This window comes from Anser anser, assembly GCF_964211835.1.
Source record: "Anser anser genome assembly, chromosome: 1".
Taxonomy (NCBI): Eukaryota; Metazoa; Chordata; class Aves; order Anseriformes; family Anatidae; genus Anser; species Anser anser.
This window is the reverse complement of record NC_139720.1, coordinates 20830313-20852879: the sequence shown is the minus strand read 5'-3', so window position 1 is coordinate 20852879 and position 22567 is coordinate 20830313. Positions and strand designations below refer to the sequence as shown.

The following is a 22567-nucleotide window of genomic DNA, read 5'->3' as shown; positions in this document are numbered from 1 at the left end:
TAGGATCTTGCACTTTGGGTGGGACTCATCTTTTTCATATTAGACACCTAAAAGTTAGTTTTTTAGTCTAACTCTTCACAGAATCACAGAATCATCTAGGTTGGAAGAGACCTCCAAGATCACCTAGTCCAACCTCTGACCTAACACTAACAAGCCATCCGTTAAACCATATCACTAAACTCTACATCTAAACGTCTCTTAAAGACCTCCAGGGATGGTGACTCAACCACTTCCCTGGGCAGCCCATTCCAATGCCTAACAACCCTTTCAGTAAAGAAGTTTTTCCTAATATCCAACCTAAACCTCCTCTGGCACAACTGTAGCCCATTCCCCCTCGTCCTAACACCGGGCATGTAGGAGAATAGACTAATCCCCAACTTGCTACAGTCTCCTTTAAGGTACCTATAGAGAGCAATAAGGTCGCCCCTGAGCCTCCTCTTCTCCAGGCTGAACAATCCCAGCTCCCTCAGCTGCTCCTCATAAGACTTGTTCTCCAGACCCCTCACCAGCTTCGTTGCCCTTCTCTGGACTCCCTCGAGCACCTCGATGTCCTTCTTGTAACAAGGGGCCCAAAACTGAACACAGTACTCGAGGTGTGGCCTCACCAGAACAGGGTATAGGGGGACAATCACTTCCCTAGCCCTGCTGGCCATACCGTTTCTTATACAAGCCAGGATGCTGTTGGCCTTCTTGGCCACCTGAGCACACTGCTGGCTCATATTCAGCCGACTATCAACCAATACTCCCAGGTCCTTCTCTGCCAGGCAGCTTTCTTAGCACTCATCTCCCAGCCTGTAGCGATGCTTGGGGTTGTTGTGCCCCAAGTGCAGGACCTGGCACTTGGCTTTGCTGAACTTCATACAGTTGACCTCAGCCCATCGGTCCAGCCCATCCAGATCAAAGATCTTGCAGAGATCTCTTGCAGAGAGTCAACAGAGAGTGAGACTGTGACTTTCAGAAATCAAATATAGCTATTTAAGAGACCTTCTAGAAATATTTATCCCTCCCTGTGGTGGACGTCACTTGCAGCTTTCCTCCACTTTCAACAGGAAAAAGAAAAGCAGAAATCACAAATCACCAAACCGACAAGAGAAAAAAATAATCTCATTTCTTCTCAGCCTTCTGTGAAAGGACCCCAAAATATAATTCCTTTCCTCATTCCAATGCCTTCTTGAGAACTATTTCTGCCGCAGTACACTCAAAAGAACAGCAATGTTTAATGTTTAGGAAGTATGAAAATATGGAATAAAAGAAAAAAGCACACCAAAATATAAATATGATTAATACTTACCTGTACGAGAACTGTAATGGTCATTTTAACAGATACATCTTTTTAGTATGCAATTTGTCCTTCAGTAATCAGATTATATAGCAACCACTTCTATTTGAGGCCCAATGATCCCTGAAACTGTTTACTTTCCAACTAAGATTGCACCCCTCGTGCTTTGCTGAAACGTATATGTAATGATAAGAATAAAAAAAGTCATTATTGCGTGCTATTAGATCACTATTCTAAAATCTGTATTCTTCTCTTAGCATTTCAAGTTGATACCCTGTGGTTTGAACTTGTCTTTAAAAAAAAGACAAAAAAAGACTTGATTTTTGTTCTTCTAAATTATAATTATTTTTAATATGATTTTACCAGATAAAAAACTTTGAAGTGTTTTCACTTTTCCTAGGGTTAAAAAAAAAAAAAAAAGCTTCAGCTTTTAATTTCTTAATAGTTTTTTGGGTGTTTAACAAAAATTGTGATTTAATCTTATTAGTTTGTTTTGCTATTTTTCACATTTAGTATTGCATAATTATTTTTTGTTTCATCTCCCTGTCTGATGTTATATATTTTATAGAGAACAATTCAGAATAAAAAAATACTAGAATTACAGAGAAAGCTTTGGACAGTTTCTGATTCCATATTTATTTTGTGAAATGAATACCCATTTATTTGTTCAAGTTTTTTATCCAGTTGGTCTGCTAACATGTAAATTTTCTATAGGAACGTTCTCTTGATGATGCATAAGAGAAAGAAAAAATCCTAATAAAATAAGACTAAATGTAAACGAAAGTTACGACAATTGCACAGTTGTTCTTTCATACTGATCTCCAAGTTTTTATTTCCTTATAAACAACTCTTGGACTACTCACCTTTTTCTCTTCTGGGACTCTTTTCAAATCCAAGTGTAGTTCCAAGGAAAATAACTAAAGCATTTAGTTTAGTTTCCATCGAACTTGGCAAGTGAAAATTCTGGAGAACGGAAGGCTTGACCCAGAACTGCTGACTCACCCTATCCTGTCTTTTCCTTAGAATACAACTTACATTTCAAGGACAAAACCAGAAAACTCAAGAAATTAAGTGCAGTAGCTGCTGGCTTTTTTTCTTTTGTTTGCATTTTTGGTAACAAAAGAGTAAAACATCCTCATGTTGATGTATTAATTGATATTTGCACAGTTTTTCACTACTTGTCAAAGAAAATAGTGAAGGTCATGGATCAGTAAAAATATGATACTAGATAAAATCTCTTGAAGTCTCTAAACAGGTGGCAGTCCCTAACTGCAGAGTTTCACAGGGCTTCTGAGGAATACCCAAGCTGTTTTCTCTTTATTCTTCCTATTCACTTTTATGTATGTATATAATTGTGACTAGGTTACAGTGTTAATAATAATAATAACAAAAAGATGCATAATTTTAGTAAAAAGTGTTAACTATCATGAGAATATTTTTAAATGAGACAGATAGGTTTTATTATGTTGGTCACTGCTGTCAAGATTAATTTTCAAAACATGTATTTTCCTTGCATTATAACAAACCAGACACAATTTCTGTATAAATTGAGAGAAATGGTGACTTAACAATCTAAATATGTTTTGAATGAACTCCATAACTTATTGTAATTGCTGCAAGGTGCATGTTAATAATTTGCCTAGATTTCATCACACTTTGTGTGAAACTGTATTTCAAAATGGTGAGCACATACAACAATAAAAACCTCAACAATCCTGAAGTGTATATATATAAGTTCAAGTCCTCAGAGATGTGAGATTTTACCTCTTATTGTCACATTTCATAGTAAAATCACAGACTGCCTTATGTCTTGACTATGACAACCACCCTGTCCTTCATCTGATTTTCCTCATGTTATTATGATGGAATGTCAGACCAAACTTCCTTGTTTTACTGCTTTTAAGTTGCAGTCTTGGACACTAATATCTGCCTCTGTTGTTCTAGTCTTTAATTTAGTCTACTGTCCAGGAAGTGGCCTATTTAATACCTTCTCCCTTTTAGTTAACTAAACCTAGCTTGAAATTTCAAAAAGGAAACAGCTGCGCTTTGGTAAAACACCAAAACCACTGCATACACTTTCCTTTCCTTCCTGGGACTGAGGGGGAGGATAGATTGCTAAAACTGGAACAGAGCTTTTGGGTACATGCAGGTAGCTATGCAACCCTCCATGCACATAATATACAGCATATCCAGATTTCATCTTTGCCTAAGTTTTGTCTTATTCACGAAATAGTGGATCCCACAAACTGGAGGTCTTTAGTTTTTCAGAGTTTAAAATTGAACTGAAAGGCTATAAAATGTAGTCCAGGTTTTCCAGGATTCTTCTCTTTGGTTTTCCAGATTTTTTTTTTTTTCTCACCTTCCTTGAGAGCTGAGGTGAGCAACAGAAAAATTGGCAGTGTAAAAATGTGTTAAAAGTCCATTATCCATTATCCATTATTATTGTTAACCATTTACTATCATGTAATGAAAGAGCAGAACATTCGGCAGCATCTGTTGACTTTAATATTTCTTAACTTTGTTGGACATGTCAGCTGAAGTTGTCAGGTACCCTTAAATATTTTATTGTTAGTTTTGCTCAATATCATCACAGTTCTCCAGCATAATTATTGGAATATTGAGCAGTTCTTGCCAGAGGGGATTCAGTGGGGGGTGAAAAATTCCCTTCTGGTTACAGTAACACAACCTAATGCAGAAAGTGCTTTAGAGGACCTACGTTACAGGGAACCAATGCCTTCTTGTGCTGCCGCCTTATTTATGTCTTGCAACTGCATTTGATGATACTTATGTCCAAGGCAGTCCTTCTTTGCACTGAGCTGTGTTATGTGTTCATTATGATTTCCAGAAGTTTTAACTCTGGTTTATTAAAATAGTTCCAGTTCTTCTATATCCAGAATATACTTCCAAGACTTTTACAAAATGTGTCTGCTTTTCTGTCAAACAAGGTTAGCTGGAAAAAAAAATATATATATATATATATATTTATATATATATATATATATAGTTTTATGGGAAGTATGTTGGCCTCTTGCCTACTCATTCTCATCAGCAAAGCATGCCAAAGTTTGTGTCTGAGCTATTTGAGACCTTCTCTCTTCCAGTGAATGTTCCTGTGGCGGCTGAGTTAATTTTTCAGTGCCTCAATAGAACATCTGAGACTGGTAGCAACGTGCTGTTTATTAAAAAAAAAAAAAATCAAATCAAATTTGACCACATTTTGACAAATGATAATGATATCCGTATATATGGAATGATTTTTTTTTTTTTTTTCATTTCAAAATAACGCCAATGTCAAATTTTATACAAACCAGAATCCAGGGAAGGAAGCTCTCTCCACTTATTACCTTAATCATCAGTCAGCTATTGAAAGTATAGTAAGAAGGTTAATAAGAAAAAATTACACTGCAAATTCAGTGATTGTCAAAACTGGACAGATGTATGCCATGAATGACCGTGTATGCTTGTACTTTACTATTGGATTGCATGTTAAAACTGCCTTCCTTGCTTGGCACATTGGTAGTGTAGAATGCTGGTCAGTGGGCAGAAAGAAAACTGTATACCTTAACACTGCACAGCTTTGTTTAGCAATTTTACCACTGGCCTGCAGAGTTGAAGAGATGCTGTGTTGCAGGGGAAATCTAGGTGTTTCCTTCACTCCTGTAAACATGCAGAAAATAGTTTTCTTTTGAGGTGAATTGTGCTGGACCCTACAGTAAACTTCAGAGTATGGATAAATAAATGACAGCTTCTCTTCCATCACTGTCTTTTTCTCTAACAGGCTGGCAAAATGCAAGACCTGTAGTTTTGTTTGTTTGTTTGTTTGTTTGTTTGTTTTCCTTCTATTCTGTTACTACAGAAATGAAAACTCTCCTTTTCTGCAGTGGATGGTGAAAGTGTATCTATTTATTTATTTTTAAATCTGAACAAGATTATGGATTTGTTTATTAGTGCTAAAATTTGATCATAAATGAAAATATAGTAGATAAGTGTGTAGAGGAACACTTGGAATAAATTCATTCTGGTGGAACAGAAATGAAAAAGGCTAACGTAGAATACTGCATGTAAAGTATACAAAGAATTTCAACCAGGTATCTCTGCTCAGCTGCTGAGTTTCACATCTGCCTTCTAGTACCAAAAAACTTTCCCTGTGGTAGGTTTACCTTGGTAAACAGCAGGTTCATGCAACTGTAGTACTTTGAAAACCACCGAAATTTTGTGCTGGATTGTTACTAACTACACTTTTCCAAGGGTGGCAATTTTGCTACAGGAATTTTGGATCTTCCTGTGATGAATTATTAATACAGATAAAATATCTACCTCTATCCACAATATATAACACATTTATCTTTTTTGGATGTTCTGTACAGTTTAGAAATGTAGGTAGCTGATAGCAATTTTTCACAAAATACAGAGAACAATATTTAATCATGAAAAATTAATAAAATAAAATAAAAATAACAGAAAGATACGGGGAGCATTCATAATGCTCAAATTCAGATACCTTACTCAACCAGATAAACTAGCCAAACTTCTGTAGAAAACAAAACAGGGAGAAAGGAAAAGAAAAGACTCACAGCAAAGACCCATAATGTTTAATTCTTAGTTCACACATGGTATGATTTAGACCCACTACTGGAGGTGATAATTTTTGGAGAGTTCCTGTAGGAGTTCTCATGCCCCTGTATTTCAGCCTATAATGCCCCACTCTGATAGGCTTTGACACAGCTGAGTACTGCAGGCTCGTTAAAGTGAAAAAAAATACTCAGAAAACAGCAATTATTATATAGTTTTAACTACTGTAGTTATAGCTATTAATGAGGGTAGTATCTAGCTTCCAAGGGACCATTTGCAGTCCAGCTGAGGCCAAGGTCAAACATTATTTAGTGTGGACATAAGCAGTCCCAACAGCTTAGTCTCTGAGCCAGCTATCAGCCCTTGGCCTGTTTTCATTTAACTGCTTAGGTGTATTCATAGCCTGTTATTGTTTCTTTCAATGTCTGTGTTGACATATAGGGTTCTCCAGAGAGTGACTCAGGTGATTTAAAATAGACTTGCTCTGAACTGTCCTGTCGAGAAGACTTGTTTCTGTTGGCTGAGAAAACTAACCAAGGATGATATTGCAGTAAACAAGGAGACTTAGACTGGGAGATCTCACTGTTGACTGTGGTTGCAAATCTGCGTCTGCAAGGCTAGCCCAGGTTTTGACAAGTATAAAGGCAGGATGTTTTATCTTGATGACATATTTTGGGGGCTATTTGTTTTCTTGTTTTCTTCAAAAGAAGGGAAGTGAAACTGGAGAAATTAACATTTTTTATCTTTTTCTTTGAAATATATAGATTTTTTGTTGTTGTTACAATTTGTGATCTACAGTGTAACTGTGAACTGGAGAGGTTACATGGATAAACAGAAAATAAAAAATAATTGTGGATAGTTTCTTTTTCCTTTTTACTAGAGTGAGTTCAATAGATGAATTTAGTGCTATGCAAAGCTTCTGATAACAGGTAATAACAAGGAGCATAGGTATATTTTTTGTGTTTTTGTAGAACAAAAGAAAATTGTTTACAGTCAGCCCAAGTTAATAGCCAAAACTTTAAAGTGAAATTCTGAATAACCATGACTATAGAGAAATTAAAAACAAAAGTTTCTGATAATTTCATGTTCCATGAATGTCTTATCACTGGTAACCATGGAGGGCTCCTGAGTCTCTTAAGTACAAAATGTGCAGAAAGGATGCCTTGTATGGCTGAAATAAAGGTGTGCAAATGTTCTGCCATTATCTTACTGTAGAGATAGAGGAACGTTACAACCTGAGATATTAATTAATTGATGGTTAGAAAACTTTAGTTACTGCTTTACCCAAAGCATTTTATTTTATTTTATTTTATTTTATTTTATTTTATTTTATTTTATTTTATTTTATTTTATTTTATTTTATTATTTATTTTCTAACAGTTTTAGACCAGGCCTGAACTGATACAGTAAATTTATTCCTCACTTTGTTCTCTGTATGCAGTTTTGACCTAAAGTTCAGAATCCATTTCATTCATTCAAAAAAAATAAAATAAAAAATCTAAAAAAAAACTATTGCTCTGTGCTTTCATTGGGAGTGCAGGTGTTAGAAAGAGCATTTCCTTGTTCTAAACAATTTCCTCTTAGTAGCATTTCAACATAAATATCAAATAAATGAAGCTAAAGAATATATTCATGCAGTTATACAATGTGAGAGAAATGACTCAAAAACAGGTAATTGTTTTTGAAAGCTCTATTTTTTCAAATATTTCTTTCTGCTCAAATTTTGGGAATGAAATATTTACATATTTACTTTTGTATTTTAATATTAAAAAAAAAAAAAGAAAAAAGGAGGCATACTGCTGCATTCTTTCCCTCATCTCTAAGACCCTTGAAATATCAGACCGTGAAATATCACAAAACTGTTTCACATACACATTATTGATCACATAGGGACTCTTGCTGTAACTAGCAATACATGTACGAGAAATATAGCTTCTATGCTATATAGAATTCAAACAATTTAAAACTACTCATTTGAAAAAATATATTATCAGTAGCAACCCATGAGAATGAAATAAACAAACAGAACACCTTTTTTTTTTTTTTCCCCGCTCTTTGGGTTTAAGTTATTGGCAAATTTATCTTGCCTCCAAATCAGAGTTTAAGTGTTGTCTGAAAAGTCTGTGAATATGCTTTCCAAATGGAATGTTAACAATGTATTTTAGAGGAAATATTTTACAAGTAGTATTTGCACACAGCAATTTGAAACAAATAACAAGATGTCCATCAATTTGGTCAGGTGGGCATTTCAGTACGATAGTTTAGAAGATCTTTTATAAAGAACTGAAGGTCACATTAAACTGAACGTTTTATGCCATTACTTAAAGCTGTTATGGAAAATATTCTTTTCTAACATATAAATAACAAACATTGTATCCAGCTATCCTCAAGGCTGAGTGCAGAATACATCACCACTAATACAATAGCTGAAACACAATTGTCTGTCTTCAGGGTGGGCAGAAAGTTGTGTGTAGCAGCTGGAGTTTTAGAGAAACTGACAAGTTATGTTTTTAAGACCTGCTTGAAACAATCTGTTTCAACATTTCAGGAATTAACACAGCTTCTGGGAAAAGCCAAGCATGCAGGCTGAGACCAACAAGCCAGTACTCTCCGTTGAAGTTTAATTAAGCCACCTACTGAGAAAACTACGATGGGGGAAGCTCTTCTCTGACCATAGGATTTTCAAACCAGTGGAGAGCATCCAGGGAAGACAGCGGTTTCAACACCCAAGTTGCTATTTCAACGCCCTAGTTCCTGTGAATTACATGCCCTACTTCTTATCAGTTATGCATACTGAAAGCTCAGTTAGGAATAATGTTCACAATGTTGTTGGTTACAATGCTGAAATAGTCACTGCATAAAAATAAATAGATAGATAGATAGATAGATAGATAGATAGATAGATAGATAGATAGATGGATAGATAGATAGACAGACAGGCAGACAGATAGATAAAACGTGGGTTTTGCCCATCCTAATATTTCAGTTTGGTAATTGAGTAGTATAGTTAGTCTTTACAGATTGTCACTGCTACAAATCCATTTACTCTTTTAGATTCTCCTTAGTTTTAATTCAACAGTATCAGTGCGTTTCAGAAAGATTGGTGATGTGCTCCAGTACATTATCTGTGTCCCTAGAAAGCGTGATACTAAAATGAAAATACACACTATGTCAGAGAACTAAAGTCATTAGACACAATTAAAGAGTTTAGAAGTAATATTTGTCAGTTTATGTTAAATAAGAAAATTATCTACTCTTGACTATATTTTCATGTTTCAAATATTTCAAAGTTTTATTTTTAAACTAATAATTACTCGTTAAATTTTTTGTATAATACATAATGAGGAAACTACCAATGAGCTTAAAATAGTCATTACACTGATGTCAGTGGGTTAATTCTTGCAAATTAAAGTTCCTAATGATGGGGCTGGATATGAAAAGATTATGTTTTGGTTTTTTTCTTTCTTTTGTTTGTTTGTTTGTTTGTTTGTTTAAGTTAAAGTTCTGCCTGATACTCATAGGAATTTGGTAAGATTGATTAGTAGATAATGAAAGGAAATTAAACAGGACTAAAATCCTTCTTGTCTCTTCGTCTCTGTTTTCACTTATTGCTCTTTTCAGAATGGGTCCCATGTCCTATCTGGCACATGGAAAGCATTTTTTTTTCTTTGAATGGCAGGCCAGTAATAGTATTTTTGAGATGCCTCTTAAAATATATTTCCCAACACATTTCTCTTTTATTGTTTCTTTATCTGCTTTGTTCTATGCAGCACTTTAAAAGGTACATTAGCTAACTGCGTATCACACACCTTACTTTATGTAGAAGAAAATCAGTATTTTATTCAGAAAAGCATGTAAACTTGCAGGTATTTGCATTAGTGTCAAATGGTAGCATTTTATTTTGCTTTTACTGATCAACTATTTTCAGAGTGAGAAGAAAAGATGGGATTCCTATATTGATCTCAGACATAATCCTATCCAAAAAAATACCCCAGAGCTTAAAGAATCATATTTTTACATACAGGCTAAGTAAATAGTTCTTAAAAATTCAGATGTTCTTAAAAATTAATATGTCAAATATGTATGGTATAAAACATAAGTTCTGATACACAACAGTCAAAAAGTATTGAAACCTTTAGCTTTTAAAACTTAGCAATTTGTACAGAAAACATGAAAAGAGGTCACGTGATTGTTCATTTTAATAGAAATACACTGCTAGGATTTTTTAAGTATGTGAAAATCTAATTACATAAGTAGTTATTTATGAGTGCTTTGCTTCTTTGAACATTATAATGACATTCCTCAATTTTTCACTTTAAAAACTATACCAATATATTAATCCAATCTTAACTAAAATCCAGGAAAAAAAATAATCTACTACCTTCCTCAAAATCTAGAATGACCTTCTACTTGTTCATCTGCTACTGAAATGTTTTAGTGTTCTCTAACTCTCCTAAACTATAACTTCAGAGACATCTTTATTTAAGCCATTGAGCCTAGAAGAGTCTCCAGATAGATAAAGAGACAGCACTAAACATAGTGGAACAATTAAAAACCTTGAAAAGTACTTTAGATTTATAAATATGATATAGTACTTGTTTTTCATAGTTAATTTTTAAAAATAATTTAATGCATAAAAATAATGAAATAAACACAAAAAAATGATACATACAGTAAGTAAGTGCAATTGGTAGGTTTTAAAATAATGTTATTTTAATTCATTTGCCTTTTTTTTTTTTTTTTTTATTTAGATATTAGCAAAGTAGTAGAATGAGATACCAGCTTTATGTATGTAAATAACATTACAGGCTTGTTTGGATTCAAAATTTCCTGGATTGATAAAAAAGAAAAGTTTATATATATACAAAAAATGTTCCCACTTTACACATATGTATATATTTTTAAATAATTAAATAAATAACTAAAACTAATAAGATTAAGATTAAGATCCTGAAGAACAGAGTATACTAGCAAAAGATTCCCAGATTAGTTTGTTCAGATGTACAGAGGCTCTGAAAAGAAGCTGTCTATAATCTTAAAAGCCTGAGCATCTGACAGGCAGAACAGGAAAAACAACATAAGACATGAGATTGCTGGGCTTTAAGTCACATTTAAATACCGAATAAATGGATCTTTGCAAAGCTGAATCTTTAACGTCTGAAGGTTTTATCACGTGCCAGACTATGCAAGCTGCAGGGATCAGAGCAGGGTGAAGGGAGAAGCTATGGCATGACCAACATTCAGAAAGCCATATGTTCCACCCTGTTGCTCAGTGTGTTCTGGCTCATAGACACAAGAAGTGGAATCAATAAACTATGGGAGGAATGACAATGGGAGCTTCAGCATGGAGAGCAAAGTCTGAACTGGAAGTGCCACAGCCTCCCAGGAGGAACACTTCAAGGGATGGGTAAACAAGAAGGAAACTTATGGAATAAGCATGAGTCTGACCAATATTGTTTTGCTGCTTTGACCTGAGCAGAAGTAGTGCATATACAAATGCATTAAGACAGTAGCCATACAAAAATAGTAGGATCATCTAAAGAAGACAGCAGTGAATCAGTGACCCAATTTTAGTTGTTGATTTGATGTAGTGCACAGATGTTTGTTTACAGAGTTGCTAAAACAAGTTGAACTCCAGTCACCTGACTGTGGTCAACTGTATGAGAACATTGATTAGATTAATGACTTACTTCAAGGTTTCTTACACGTGACCCTGGTACACTTTAAGAAGTGTTCTTTATCCAATTATATATTTTACTACAGACTATATTGATAACTGCACATATTCTCTTTAAAAAAAAAATTAGGCTCAAGGAAACATAAATATATAATTTACGGTCATATTAAAAATTGAAATAATAAGAGCTACTTATTTACATTTCACTAAATTAGTCAATTAGTCAAGAAAGCATGCTCTGGCTTTCTTTTTTTTTTTTTTTTTTTTTTTTTCCATGTAGAAGATTAGGACAGATATTCTTAGGTAACTTGGATTACTGTCCTTGTGTAGTCTGCAAATAGGATATCTATAAATAACCTTAATTCTTGGTTTAGTTTGTATTTTTGAACAAGACCCAAGTGAGAGTATGAGGTGAGCATGAGATAAAGTTGTATATAAGATAAGAAGTACCTGGGACCTTTTCTCATGAAGTAGACTTCAATTTAAGGCTACCTTCTATTCCACAGCTTTGATCAAGTATAGGAGCATAGACTATTATCATTTTTTATTCCCGTTGACCAACTACTTATTCCTGGAGTGTCTATCTGAATTTATAAAATGAAAATACAGATAAGTTCACATACCAAAAAAGAGCAGTTATAGTGACAACTGACAGGTATATCAGATTACAAATTTATCACAACATCAAAAAATCATGACCTGAAAGAACAGGACAGTGGGAAGGTTAAGGAGTGGGCACTGCTGGGACAGTTTTGAGATGACAGACTGAAGTTTTGTTTGTTTATTCAATGAATCAGTGCCTTTAAAATGTATAAAGAAATGCAAATGCCTCTCCTCAGAAGCGTCTCCTCAGAAGGCTATCAATATCAATAATTGTTATTGTTCATTGTATGAGTTCTAATGGAGAAAGAGAAGTATCATCACATGATGATTTCAGTTTCCTGATTTTATTGAAAAAAAAGTGTATATATATGCATAATGGTTAAATATTTATTGAAAGATATACTTTTCACATGGGTGAAATTGCCTCAGTAGTCTGAAAATTGATTTTGGATTCCAGAACTCTCCCCCTACATCAAAAAAGGACAAAGGGAAACCTTACAACAGCATAACTACTGGAGTGTTCACTGGAACATGTAGCACCTTAGTCATAGTTCCTTTAAACTACTGGTGTGAAATATCTGAGTATCAGTCTTTCAACTATCCCATATAGATTTTTTGTTGTATAAAATTTACTGTTTAATATTATGTTTTTAAATGAAAATTTCAGTACTTTCCATAAAAAAAAGTAAAAAATCAACTAAACAAACAACTCCTCCCCACCTTTTTGTTGTTATAAATAAAAATAAATAAGTACACTTCAGATAAAAGTAGAATGCAGGTATGTCTCAGATTTTCCATTGGTTAATTTTCTACTGCTTAATTCTTTATACACAGATGGCATTCATTGAAAATCTCACAGAATAAACCTGAAGGAAGAAAATCCCTTAGATTAGAAGGTGAATGTATTGTTAAAAACAGTAGAGTAAGAAAAAGTGAAGGGGAGAGGAACAAAGCCTGGAAGTTATACAGAAAATTATACAGAGATCTCTTTAATGTATTAGAACTGACTTTGAAAAGCTCTAATCTTAGCTTTTCACCCTGATTTACTGTTCAGTCCTGAAGAAGTTGCTTTTTTTTTTTTGTGCTGTACCTCTATTTCCAGAGCCAAAATGCTATAGAGAGATTGCAGATAGTAGGTGGTGATTTGGATGTTCTGAATAAAACTCTGTACTTGTGATGTGTGCATAAGGGTGGGGCCAGGCAATCAGTGACAGTGTTGCAGGACAAACAATGTGCCAAATTCATCACTACATGACAAAGGTGGTAAAACTGCAGTTTTCCATATGTTGTATTTCTCCAACAGCCTATATGACTGGAAATAAAAATAATACAGAGAGTGACAATTCAAGGCCTTATGGGGCACTATTTCCTAGGAATTAGTCTCTGCAGGTAAAACTTTTAGGGGATTCAGCAACATGAGAAGAAATACTCCTATTAATTTGAGGGTAAAAGAATGCAAATAATGACTTGATCACAGTGCTTGTTAAATGGAAAATATGGAGGTGAAAACTAACTGCAGTTAAATCAGGCAAAGGCTAAGGAGAAGACTTAGTCAAAAAGTACTTTTACTGAATGCTTTTTTTTTTTTGTCTCAGCTGTCCTTTAATTTAAAAAAAAAATGCAATTGAAGCTGACAAGATGATTTTCAAATTATAGTGTATTATTCCAAGAACTGGCATAGCTTTGTTCATTTGTGGTGTTTAGAGATCACAAGGATATAATAAACCTGCTTTAGTGAAGTATGCTAGGCTTTTATGTATACTGTCTTCCTAGCCTGCTAAAAAGTTTTGCTTCTCACCATGCTTCGGGTGTTTATGTTCACTGGAATGTGACAGTGGAATGTTGTTGTTGTTTGATGAACTGAAGGTCATTTCAAGTCTCATGTTGCAAGCATTTTCATAAAATTACAAGGTCTGAATAAATAGTTCACTTAAACTCAGGGTTGGTATATATTCGTTTATACATTCCTGAGTTCAGCTGTCACTAGATGAAATCACAGCCAGTAGTTTAAAAAGAAAAAAAAAATCTGTTAACTGTCTGTGGCTTAGTGAGTTAGCAAACAGGATTGAGTAAAAATAGGATGGTTAATCAACAATAGTACAGCCAGCAAAGCTGTTTGTGGCTTGGGACCAGGTCACTCAGTGCTCTGTCATTTCTCGGTTACTACTTGTTGTGTCTGTGCTAGAGCAGCAATGAAGCTGCTGCAGCAATGAAGCTCCCATTGGTAAAGTCAGACAAGCTTTCGTCTTTCTGCTGACCAAACATTCTGCATGCTGAACCCTCCAGACTCTCCAGTCCCTGACAGATAAGAACTTCCCGATTCTTTCTCCTTGGAGTTCTGGGCACCAAGGCAGAATCAACCTGTATATATCCAAACACGAACATATCGGGGAGGATCAGATTTACAGTTTACATGAAAAATCTGTAAATAAAGACAAAATGAACTTGTTCATCTCCTTCTTTGTCCACAAGAAAGGTGCAGAGAGAGAAAAAGAAACTATTACAAAATTTGTGAATTCTTTACACATAAAAACAGGGTAATCAGAGTCATAAATTTCTGTAAAGTAGAAAAGATGCTGAGCATTTTTGATGCTGTGGGCTATCTTATCCCTTAAGAGTGGACAGGCCTTGCAGAGAGATCTTGACAGACTAGAAGGCTGGGCAATCGCTAACATTATGAAGTTTAATAATAGCAAGTGCCAGATTCTGAACCTGGGATGGGGCAATCCTGAATATACATACAGACTGAGGGACAAAAAATTGGAGATGAGCACTGTGGAAAGGGATCTAGGGTTTTGGTTGATGGCAAGTTGAACATTGGCCAACAGTTTGTCCTGGCAGCCAAAAGTGCATCAAGCACAGCATTACTACTTGGTCGAGGGAAGTGAATGTCTCGCTCTGCTCTGTGCTGGTGTGGCCTCACTTCAAATACTGTGTGCAGTTGTGGGCACCACAATATAAGAAGAACATAAAACTATTAAAGAATGACCAAAGAAGGGCTATCAAGATTGTGAAGGGCCTAGAGGGGAAGCGTATGACGAGCAACTGAAGTCACTTGGTTTGTTCAGCCTAGAGAAGAGGAGACTGAGGGCCTCAGTCTGAGAGATGTAGGCCTCATTACAGCCTACAGATTCCTCTCTCTGAGGCCCAACTTCCTCATGAGGGGGAGTGAAGGGGCAAGCAGTGATCTCTTCTCTCTGGTAACCAGTGGCAGGACCAAAGGGAATGGCATGAAATTGCAGCAGGGGAGGTTCAGGTTAGATATCAGGAAAAGGTTCTTCACCAAGAGGGCATTCAAGCACTGAAACAGGCTCTGCAGGGGACTGGACATGGCAACAAGCTTGTCAGAATTCAAGAAGTGTTTGGAAAACACTCTCAGACATATGGTTTGATTTTTGGTAGTCCTATGTGGAGCCAGGAGTTGGACTTGATGATTCTTGTGGCTCCCTTCCAACTCAGGATATTCTATGATTCTGTTCTATGATTCTATACCTATTTCTTGTCTTTAGTCATTTTATTCATTGTTATTTGGCCTATTCTGTGATATTATACACATTACCCAATAATTTTAAAAAAAATAATGCTGAACAAACAATAAAAAGATATTATTATTATTATTATTAATCATTTATTAAATTATTATTAACTATTTATTATTTTCTTATTATTATTGACAAAACAAATAATAGGCCTGGAAACTTTGAGAGAAACCCATGCACACAAATCCTAGCCAATAGTTGCAGGCCAAGGGGAACTTGCAGGACTGATTTGCAAAAAGTTCAAAACCTTCTGTTAAAAGACTCACATCTTTTAGTATGACCCAACAGCCTCAACAGAAATAAAACTCTGTAATGTGTGTAGTATATTTATGATATGTTAGTTATTGAACAGATTGTTCTAACAGCAATTTTCTTCATGACAGTCCCACTATGATGTTATACTTACTCAAACTGAAAAAAAAAATCTGAATCTGTGTTTTTAATGGTGCTGTTCCTTTTAAAATCACTCATAGAATCACAGAATCATAGAATTTTTCACATTGGAAAAGATTGGAAAAGACCTCTAAAATCATCTAATCCAACCTTTAACCTAGTACTGCCAAGTCCACCATTAAATCATGTCACTAAGCTTTACATCTACACATTTTTTGAAGCTCTACAGGGATGGTGACTCAGCTACTTTCCCTGGACAGCCTGTTCCAGTACTTCACCACCCGTTTCGATGAAGAAATTTTTCCTAGTATCCAGCCTAATACCCTCCCTGGCACAACTTAAGACTATGTCCTCTTGTCTAATGACTTGGTGACTGGGAGAAGAGATTGATTCCCACTTCATTATAGACTCCTTTAATGTAATTGTAAAGTAGAATAAGGTCTCCCTTGAGCCTTCTTTTTTCCAAGCTAAACCCCAGTTCCCTCAGCCGCTCCTCAATAGACTTACTCTCTAGACCCTTCACCAGCTTCGTTGCCCTTCTTTGGACACACTCCAGCACCTTGATGTCCTTCCTGTACTGAGGGGCCCCAAAATGAACACAGTACTCAAGGTGCGGCCTCACCAGAGTACAGGGGAACGATCACCTCCCTGGTCCTGCTGGCTACACTATTCCTGATATAAGACAGGATGCCATTGGCCTTCTTGGCCACCTGGGCACACTGCTGGCTCATATTCAGCCAGCTGTTGACCAATATCCCCAGGTCACTTTCCACTGGGCAGCTTTCCAGCCACTCTTCCCCCAGCCTGTAGCATTGCATGGGGTTGTTGTGCCCCAAAAGCAGGACCCAGCACTTAGCCTTCATGAACCTCATACAGTTGGCTTTCAACCGATCAGTCCAGGCTAACCAGATCCCTCTGCAGAGCCTTCCTTGAGCAGATCAACACTCCTGCCCAACTTGGTGTCATTTGCAGACTGAGGGTGCACTTGATCATTGATAAAGATATTGAAGAGAAGTGACCCGAGTACTGAGCTCTGGGGGACTCCACTAATAACCGGCCTCCAACTGGATTTAATTCCATTCACCATGACTCTTTGGGCCTAGCCACCCAGACAGATTTTAACCCCATGAAACATACGTACATCCAAGCCATGAGAAGCCAGTTTCCCCAGGAGAGTGTTGTGTGAAAAAGTATCAAAAGCCTTACTGAAGTATAGGCAGACCACATCCACAACCTTTCCCTCATCCACTGAACAGAACACCTTGTTGTAGGAGGAGATCAGGTTCATCAGCAGGACTTGCCTTTGATAAACCCATGCTGACTGAACCTGATCACCTGATCATTCTGTAGGTGCTGTGTGATGGCACTCAAGATGGTCTGCTCCATAACCTTATCTGGCACCAAAGTAAGACTGACAGGCCTGTAGTTTAATAGATACTCCTGGACTTTCTTGTAGATTGGTGTCATATTTGTTAGCTGCCAGTCAACTGGGACTTCCCCTGATAGCCACGACTGCTGATAAATGATGTAAAGTGGCTTGGTGAGCATTTCCACCAGCTCCTTCATTACTCTCAGGTAGATCCCATCTGGCCCCATAGATTTGTGTACATCTAAGTGGAGTAACACTAATAATTTCTTCTTGGATTATGAGGGCTTCATTATACTCCCCGTCCTTATCTACCAGCTCAGGGGGCTGGGTAGCTGGAGAACAACTGGTCTTGCTCTAAAGATTGAGTCAAAGAAGGCATGAAGTACCTCACCCTTTTCCCCATCTCTTGTCACTGTGTTTCCCCCCACATCCAATAAAGGATAGAGATTCTCCTTAGTCCTCCTTTTCTTGTTTATGTATTTATAAAAACATTTTTTTTGTCTTTAATAGCAGTAGCCAGATTGAGCTTCAGCTGGGCTTTGGCCCTTCAAATTTTCTTCCTGCACAGCCTCATGACATCTTTGTAGTCCTCCTGAACGGCCTGCCCCTTCTTCCAAAGGTCATTTGCCCTCTTTTTTCTTCCTGTGCTTTAGCCAAAGCTCTCTGTTCAGTCACGCCAGTCTTTTTCTGCGCCAGCTCGTCTGTCAGCACTTGGGAACACCCTACTCCTGTGCCTATAGGATTTCCTTCTTGAAAAGTGTCCAGCCTTCCTGGGCTCCTTTGCTATTCAGGACTGCTTCCTAAAGGACTCCGCCAACCAGTCTCCTAAACAAGCCAAAGTCAGCTCTCTGGGGGAAGTACAAGGTGTCAGTTCTTCTAACTCCCTTCCTTACTTTTCCAAGAATCAGAAACTCTATTAATTCATGATTGCTATGCCCAAGACAGCCTCCAACCTTCACATCACCAATATGTCCTTCTCTATTTACAAGCCAAAGGTCCAGTGAGACACCTTCTCTAGATGGCTCACTCACCACCTTCTCTAGATGGCTCACTCACCAGCTGTGTCAGAAATTTATCCTCCACCTACTCTAGAAACCTCCTAGACCATTTCCTCTCTTCTGTGTTGTAGTTCCAGCAGACATATTGTAAATTGAATTTCCCCATGAGAACAAGGTCTAGTGATTGCTAGACTTCTCCCACTTGCTTATAGAATATTTCATCTGCCTCTTTGGTCTCGTTAGGTGGTCTATAGAAGGTTCCCACCATGACATCAGCCTCATTGCCCTTCCCCTTGATTCTTACCCATTAACACTCAACCCTGTCTTGATTCCAAAGGAAAATGTGGGGTCTTTAACATATAGTTTTGGGATAGGACCCCATGCATGCACAGTTCAGATCCTTACAAAACACCAAATTTCAGCTATATTTCAAATAAAGGATGATTGTGTGTTTTGCCACAGTCATGAATGCATGAATGTTATTTGGTTCTTCGGGAATTCCATAAACTGAAGCTGAGTGGATAACTTACCACTGTAGAAATAATCTGTATTGAGAAAGTGTAGCACAATAATGATCTAAAAACTATTAGTTTTTATTCATGCATGAAAGTAACCTGTTGGCTCATAAAAGATGAATCAAGATTGGGCTATTTTTTTTTTTCAAGAAGATTGCAAATGACACCTTATAAATGTTATAAATCTATAAATCTAGTTAATAAATCTTTGTTAAAATTATTAACCTGATTAATTTCTCAAGTGGAATAGATAATTACATTTATAAATCTGCTAACATACTACAGGAAAAAAAAATCACAACTTATAAAAACAACATTAATTTATTAACACTGTTATTTCTTAACATTCCAGAGATCATAAAGGAGTAATAATTATATTTTTTGCCTTTAAATTATATACTTATCCAAATTTCTGAGGCATTCATCCAGCAGATTTAAAGGCACAGTGTTACATTTATATAGTCATGGGAAAAATTGACAGTGAGATTGTGGACATTTCTAACCAAGATTTGGGACTGATTCTTCTTACTGTTGAAGAACAGTCATGTATTTTCATGTTTATAACTTTTTTTTTTTTTTATGTTTAAGTGTTATTTCATTTTTTGTAACTGAAGAAAAGATTGATGACATGAGATTTCTCTCCAAGGAAAGGGTAACTCTAACTCATGGCAATGAGTGCTGCTCCATATACCTGCCCTACTAAGCCCAATTACAAGGGAAGGCTAAAAGAGTTGTAGTTTCCAATGGTGTGACAGGTGCTCAGTCTCTGCTTCAAACTAATGAGAAAGTCAACATTGCAGGACGCATTTTCTTTATGTTCTCAATTACATTCTGATAACTTTATGAACACTAGCTGGATTCTATTCACAACACCATCTGAGAAAATATTACTATAGCTATATTAATAGAGAAGATTATGGTAGACTCATTAAATTCACAATGGAAATCCCCCCCCCCAAAAAAAAAAAAAAGTTTGTAAATGAACCCTTATTTTGTTTTGTTTTTAAAGTAGTCAAATGTCTGAATACATGACTATCCTTCCTCTCTGTGGTCTACAAAACCTTTCATTGAAATTACTGGAATTACATACTGAAAAATCCGTCAGAAAAAAATAAATAAATTAAAAAAGGGGGGTTGTAGACTATATTTCCACATCAAACGTTGAGGCGGTAGGGCTTTTTGGCCATTTTACCATCTTTACCTACAAATTCCTCATACTAATATTTTCCATGCCCTTGAAGTTTCTTTAGTTTGGTTTGGTTTGGTTCAGTTCGGTTTAGTTTGGTTTTGCTTTGTCTTGTTTTGTGTTGTTCTGTTTTGTTTTGTTTTGTTTTGTTTTTTCCTTGCTTGATTGAACAGCAGAGTTCTTTTTGTTCTTTGACACAACTCCTTAATAAAGGGTGCCATTGCAATTCTCAGACTAGGCAGTGTTCCTTTCCTGATGCAGGGTAATGTTTGTTTTCATTATGATAGCTTTATGTACAAGATACTATTCAACATAGCAATTTTGCTATCTTGTTTATATATGCTGTTCATTTGCTGTTAAACTGTATAGAAAATCTGTGTTAATGAGCTGTAAATGCAACTTAAAAGAGTAAGAAATCATGCAAAATCAAGCTTGAGAGGTGGTCCCATATGAACATAAAGAGGTTAAAAATATCCAAGTGCAAGGTGCTGCACCTGGGTCATGGCAATCCCAGATATGAGTACAGACTGGGAGAAGAGCTCATTGAGAGTAGCCCTGCGGAGAAGGACTTGGGAGTTTTGATGGATGAAAAGCTCAGCATGAGCCAGCAGTGTGCACTTGCAGCCCAGAAGGCCAACTGCATCCTGGGCTGCATCAAAAGAAGAGTGACCAGCAGGTCAAAGAGGGGATTTTCCCACTCTGCTCTGTCCTTGCGAGGTCTCACTTGGGGTCCCGCATCCAGGCCTGGGGCATCCAACACAAGAATAATATGGACCTGTTAGAGTGGGTCCAGACGAGGGCCACAAAGACCATCAGAGGGCTGGAACACCTCTCCTATGAGGAAAGACTGAGAGAGCTGGGGTTGTTCAGGCTGGAGAAGAGAATTCTTCAGGGAGACCTCATTGCAGCCTTTCAGTATTTAAAGGGGGCTTATAGAAAAGACGGAAAGCAATTTTTTACTTAGGCAGATAATAGGACAAGGGAGAATAATTTTAAACTAGAAGAGGGAGATTTAGATTAGAGGTTAGAGGGAAATTCTTTACTGAGAAGGTGGTGAGGCACTCGACCTGGTTGCCCAGAGAAGTTGTGGATGCCCCATCCCTGGAAGTGTTCAAGGCCAGGTTGGATGGGGCTCTGGGCATCCTGATCTAGTGAGTGGTATTCTTGCCTATGGCAGAGGGGTTGGAAATAGATGCTCTTTAATGTCCCTTCTGACCCAAGCCATTCCATGATGATTGAGGTTAAAAGGCAAGAATTGATGGCTCTGATTCCCCTGCCACTAACTTTACAACAGTTAATGGAGTAAGTCCTTACATGCATGGGTCTTGTTTTACATTAAGAAGTTCTTTTTGGTGTTGGAAAAGGCGAGCATTCTTCTGGTCCCATTTTCCTCTCAATATCTTTATTCAGATAAATTGTGATGAGTTCAATGCTGGAATCATATGAGAAAGAGAATATCAGATATGCAGCTATCTAGAGCAGTCATGGCAGTCATTTGTGTGAATTATTCAAGCCAATGATTGTGTGCTACAGTGCCTGTTGCTACTGAAGTGGAAACAAAATCAATTGTGCACAATATGTACAGTAATATGTACAGTGTGAAGAGAAAGCAGATGGCACGGATACATAAAACTTTAATGTCCTTCAATCTGTTTACTTATTTTAATCAGCTATCATAATCATCACCCACTGTGTGCTTTGTTTACGTGGGGAAGTACTAGTGTGATCAAGCCAAATAAAATCCCCCAAAATGTGCCAGTTCTAAAACCTGGTTAGTATGAATTAGAAAGCTACAGTATGCTACCAAGGATTAGGACAGACTAGGAGAGACCATGAATAGTTACCTTCCACTTCACTCCCGATGACACTGAGGTGAAAAGGGGATAATGTGCCAGCACAAATTTAGCAGGTGACATGTAGAGGGACTAGTTATATTAACATTGGACAGTATGGCTCACATTTTCACATGCCACAAAGTGGTAACACTAACTTCTTTTCTAGATGGAGTATGTGTTTTCCTTAGTTCTTATCTCTGTCATAAATTACTTGGAGATTTCCAGCTGAAAAATGCAAGACGTAGTCCTGAATATTTTTTCTATGATGAGAATATGACTTGATTGAAGAATGTTTTTGTTTGTTTGTTTTTTTGACATACACCGAATCAAATGACCAAATCATGTTTCAGATGAAAGTTTCTGCCTTCCAATACTGGAGGTGAAAGAACCATCCTAAATATTGTGCTTTTCTGAGATTTAAAGTGTTAATTTTTCCAGAAACCATTAAAGCCTTAGTATGGACTTCAGGACTATGCTTGGTTGTTCAGGATGTATGTTAATGACAACTAGGGCAAAGGAAGCCTGCAAATACATTATAGTACATAACAAGTGCCTAGGAATTTGTGAAAAGCACATGTGTTTTAGATTTTTATGCTCTGCT

The 22567-nt window shown here is 36.6% G+C and overlaps 1 long non-coding RNA gene across 1 annotated transcript in view; it reads right to left on the bottom strand.

Moving 5' to 3' along the window:
- Window positions 1-22567, bottom strand: part of LOC310902785 — a 57932-nt gene that overhangs the window by 13861 nt on the left and 21504 nt on the right. The gene's annotated exons all lie outside the window — the stretch shown is intronic.